This window comes from Dipteris shenzhenensis, chromosome 3, assembly GCF_047967505.1.
Source record: "Dipteris shenzhenensis isolate YYH24624 ecotype China chromosome 3, Dip_SZ_1.0, whole genome shotgun sequence".
NCBI classification, from domain to species: Eukaryota; Viridiplantae; Streptophyta; class Polypodiopsida; order Gleicheniales; family Dipteridaceae; genus Dipteris; species Dipteris shenzhenensis.
In genome coordinates this window covers 64300732-64305895 of record NC_141598.1, presented here as the reverse complement: position 1 = coordinate 64305895, position 5164 = coordinate 64300732, and the positions used below count along the sequence as shown (strand labels likewise).

General features: G+C 49.1%; 1 pseudogene; it reads right to left on the bottom strand.

Annotated features, from left to right (window-relative positions):
- Positions 1-618: 618 nt before the first annotated feature.
- Positions 619-2261, bottom strand: LOC147904163 (protein UNUSUAL FLORAL ORGANS pseudogene; annotated as a pseudogene).
- Positions 2262-5164: the final 2903 nt, after the last annotated feature.

Genomic DNA, 5164 nt, shown 5'->3' with positions numbered 1-5164 from the left:
GCCTAAGTGGTAAATGAAAAAGACATGTCATAAAAAATGCCCATGAATGGAAACGAGAATCTCATACAAATATGAAAAGCCTATCTATTTAAAATTGAAGGTTGGGCCTCTTTACAACACTTAGTGTGTCCCATAACCAAAATTGAGTGAGCCAAGTGGAGGGGTCTTGAAACCTGAAATTTTAATTCTTGAAACTAAAGGCATTTTAAGATCCTATTTTGAGACCCAACTGAGCAGGTCTCTACCTGTAGTAGACTGGTCATGTTTCTCGTGGGTATTATGGAGAGAACATACATGTTACGCTTAGGGCTCTAGTTTGGTTATGCAAGTTTTTGTGATAGTTTTCTCACCATTTACAAACGCTTAGAGTGGACTGTTGTGCCGTGCAGAGCACCGGAACCCCTTTACACCCGAGGAAGTAATGCATTTTGCGTTGATAGAGCCTAATGAAGTCTGATTTAATCTCTTGCTAAGCAAATTCAATAATTCCTTTGTTCTTAGGGAATGGGTCTGACAGTGGCGGAACAACAAATCGTTTGACTTCCTCTTTCAGTGTCACATTCTACGATCTCGCTCCTTGGAAAATCACCCATAAAATTCCGCAAGAACAACGTGCAATGAAGACAAAATAAAACCAAAAAGACTTAGTTATATAAGTTCGCTTCTTTGGAGAGAGGACAAAAAGTGCTTCTGTACGAAAGAAGCAGGGGACTCTCTCTCTCTCTCTCTCTCTCTCTCTCTGTGTGGATATAATCAAAATGCTGCTCTAAGCAACGTAGATATGTATGTATGGCTAAGGAGGACTGCCCTGATGCGTCTATACGTAGAGAGGAACCTGCAACAGGCAAAAAAGAAAAGAGGAGGAAGCATAGCAACCCACTTGGGATGTTTTGTTTGTTGGTTGATTTGTTTGGGACACAGACCTGGAGGTGCTATTCAGTAGACGGAAGCGTCGAGCCTGGGTTCGAAGGGGAAGGCGAGGAAGCCCTGTTGTTGGCATTGGGAATTGGAATGGGAATGCAGGAAAGGACATCGGGGCGACCACCTCCAGAGCTTGTGGTAGAAATCGTAGATGAGCAAGTGCGGAGCGTGGGAGAGCGTGATGAGGATGAGGTCGCCGTGCGCAATGCAGCTGAAGGCCTTCTCCTCCGACGCCGCTGCTGCTGCTGCTGCTGATGACGATGATGTTGCTGCTCGCATAAATTCCTCGTAGAGGCTATGTGGCATACGCTCCAGCTCCACCCACCCTGTTCCCGATTGCTGTAGCCCCCATATCCTTATGCTCTTCGGCACGTTCAGCTTGTTCTTCTCCACCGCCGCCACCAGCACCAGCCTCCCCCTGCACTCCACCAAATTCGGCGTCCTCAGAAACCTCCTCATCGGCGCTTGGATCTTGCTCCATACCCCTTGCTCTGTGTCGTACGCCAGCACGCTGAAGGGGCTGTAGTTCATGCAGTAGAAGAAGCCGTTGGCGTAGGTCGTCTTTCCCGACTCCAGATTGCACAAGCGCGGCAGCGGGGCTGTCATCCTCCACGCCTGGCAGCTCGAATCGTAGAGTTCCGTGGTGAGGTTCTTCACTGCGAACGGCGATATGAGGTCGTCGCCTGCCGCCATGACGCGGTAGGACTTGCTCTCTCTGTCCACCACGAGCCCCACCGTGGGCACGAAGCGTTCCTTAAGGGTGGGAGGCAGCTGCACGCACGCCCGGGTGAGCGGGTTGCAGATGAACACGGTCTTGCAGCCCGCGGCCTCGGAGATGCAGCAAACCAGTCCGCCCGCGCAGGCCACCACGCTAATGCGAGGTGGCAGGAAAGAGAGGTTGATCCGGAACCAAGACTTGGCTCCGGGGTCGAACACGAAGGCCTCCGACCAGTCTCCCGGCTTGAAGAGCAGGAACCATGGCCGTGGCGGAGAAACCTTCGCGCACATTTCAAGAAAGCTGTCGGAAAACAAGAGATTGTACCATCTCTTGCAAACGAGGCGCATCCGGAAGAAGTTGGCGAGAGGAAGACAAGCTAACACTCTCTCAACGATCTTCTCGGAAAGTCTACTCCACAGACAAGCATCCATCCATACTTTATCGTCGTCTTCGTCTTCCTGCTCGAAAGGGAAGCTGGAGGAGGAGTGGAGGCCCGGCTGCCCCTGCCCCTGCCCCTGCCCTTCCTGATCCAGGATGGACAATCCCGCTTCCATCAAGAAGGAACGGAGCAGGATGCTACTCCACTCCAGCGTTGCAACTGTCGCGTCCTCTGCTTGCTCCAGCTTTGCTGAGTCTCTCCCACCCCCCTCCCCCTACCCTCCAGGCTCCTCCGTCCCCCCTTGCGTCTGGGTCAAAAGTCCCTGCCGTGCAGTCGCTCCTGTACCTATTTTGTGACCTCCATGGACCTCTACACAGTAGCTGCACCACCGCCGCGACCTGCACAAACCCAGCCATCACCCGGGCTTGTCGGAGTAGGGACTTCCACAAAAGACGACGGAGACAACCAACAAAAAGAAAAAGATAAACATGCACGAATACACAGAGAAAGAGAGAGAGAGAGAGAGAGAGAGAGAGAGAATGGAAGAACACTAACTCTCTACGCAGGCCCTAGCAGCCGCGCTGCTGCTGCTCTTCTTCTTCTTCACCATCATTGATGCGCTTCTCTTGATGATTGATTTAAGGGATCCTTCCACAAGCGGAGAAGAGGCGGGTTTGTTGATTTTCCTCTCCTCTAGCCTTCTAAATCTGAAGATTCGCCCGAGGAAGGGAGCAAGCGAGAGTCCTCAATCCTCATCCTTTTTCATACGACCGGTCTGGTGCGTGCGCAGTAAAGCAGTAGCCAGCAAGACTGCGCACGCCAGGCCGCCAGCCTAGGCCATGGCCAGGACGAAAACCTCCAGGCAAGTACATCCACACCGCAGCCTGCATCCTGAATTTATCAATCACACTCCCGCTTTCCCTTCAAACTCCCGGCTGAGGGGGCTCTCGCACCGTCGCGACTCGCTACTCCTAGCTAGCAAATAACAAGCTAAAAGGGAATGCATCTCTGCAGACAAGACATGGAGCTTGCTGTTCTGCTTTACTTAAGGCAGTCCGCACTTCCAAGTGGCACACTCTTCTGCCACTCGAGTCACTCGACCTCGCCCGCGTCCCGAGTCACCTCTCGCAGGCATGCATGCGGCAGCGATAAAGGCGAAAGCTAACCGGGCGCAGGCACCCAGGCAGGCTCACTTCTTGCCTTTGTGTCATTCTAGTCACAATCCAGTGGGCCAAATAGGCTGTCTGTCGCGCTCTCATATCAATAGGGGTGTAGCTGGCTGCCAGTGCGCTATGTAGAGTAATGCAATCGGGATCCTTCTCTTCCTCTCGCCGTGCTGCACGCTTAATAGTCTCCCGACGCCCAATTTCCCTCCTGGGCTCGCCTGCTTTTCGCAATTTACACTTCAGCGATTGCGCCTATGATGAGCGGCCGAATCGCATCGTCCATACAATATAAGCGTTGCAGCGTATGATGCCCGACGGATTGAGGAACCTGGAAGAACGCAGGATTGATGATGCCATCCAATCTTGACCAAACCTTCCAATAAACATTTTTGGGTAGGTAACCGTAGGTTCTTCTTTCTCCTTTCCAAATTCCCTCAGTGCTCATTGCTTTGGGCGTCGAGGAGACTGTCGAACATTCGACTTGATACTCCATGTCACGAAGCAGTCATGCACAGGAAATACCGATTGCAGACTTGCCGGAGTTCCCGACGCTGCAGATACGCTGTTTCTTTATTAAGAATCGGACGTGATCCGTTTCTCTTGTCGGAACGCTGAAACAGTCGTTTCTGTGGAAGCTGGGGGCGCGTATTAGACAGGAGCCGGCTGCCTAATCACACACGCGTCTCATAACTCCTCTCACATTCGAATGTTTTGACACATGCAACCCACGTCCGTTTGCTTGCCTTTCAATCACATCTCTTCATTCCTTCAACAACATTTCAAGCGTGTGTCTTCCTAAAGAAATCCAAATCTAAATAGAAATATCATCACAATTCGTATATACTTTTTGGGTCGTTGATTCTTGGTGGAAATTTCTTTAAATGCTCTAAGAGCTAGAATGCTCGATTTTGGGTAAATATCCCTATGCTATTTTCTTTTAAACTATATTTAAATATTAAGAAAACAAGGTGAATGATAATAAATCATTCATAAAGCCTCCCCAAAATCTAAAATACACAAAAGAAGACGAATTGGATTTGCAGCTGGGAAAAGAGGGTGGAGAGATGATGAATCGAAAGTGAGAGAGAGAGAGAGAGAGAGAGAGAGGGAGCGAGGGAGGGAAGGAGGGAGAGGGAGAGAGAGAGAGAGAGTGAGAGAGAGAGAGAGAGAGAGAGAGAGAGTGGCTAATAAAAATATGGAGGATCTGTAGAAAAGAAAATAGTAAGTGGATCATAAAATAACTCATGATTTTTTGAAAATCGAAAAATGACGATTTTTCCTTCTTTCACTAAGACCTACCTCACGGCGGCAGGCCAAAAAGGGAGTCATCCCTCCCACTCGGAATCATGGGCTGAGGTGCCATCTCTCTAAAGTTCCCTACAACAGGGAATGCATAGCTCCGTAAACCTACTCTAATCATTGATAAAATCACCTATATTTCTTCTCCCCACAAACTTGTTTCAACAAAGTACAACACTTGTGCTCTAAACATTTGCCGAACATATGGGAAATCTAATCATGTCTCCTAGTCAATGGCAAAATCAACCTTGAAGACTAAACTATTCCATGGCCTTTTTTTTTGGCGAGAGAAAAGTAACTCATATTAAGATTTATAAAGTAATTACAAAAAGGTAAAATATCAACCCATCCAAGGGGCACTCTGCAGTAAAGCTAGAGTAGCTTTCCTACTATTCTGAGTGACTCATTCTTTTTATAAAAAAAAAGCAAAGTGTTCTTGGCATCCTCCAAAATTGTCACAGTGAGTCCATTGCCATAGTGAGGTCTTGCGAAAGCCACATCATTCCTAAATTTCCATAGGTTAATGATAACAATCCCCCTCGGTATCTGCCAGACTTCATATGCTACCTCATTGAGACTGCCCCGATCGCCTAAGAGTGCTACCTTCCATCGGATACTGCTATGGATCTGTGCAGTCCTGAGCCTTGCCACCACGTTTGTCCAAATTCTCCTAGAGAAGGC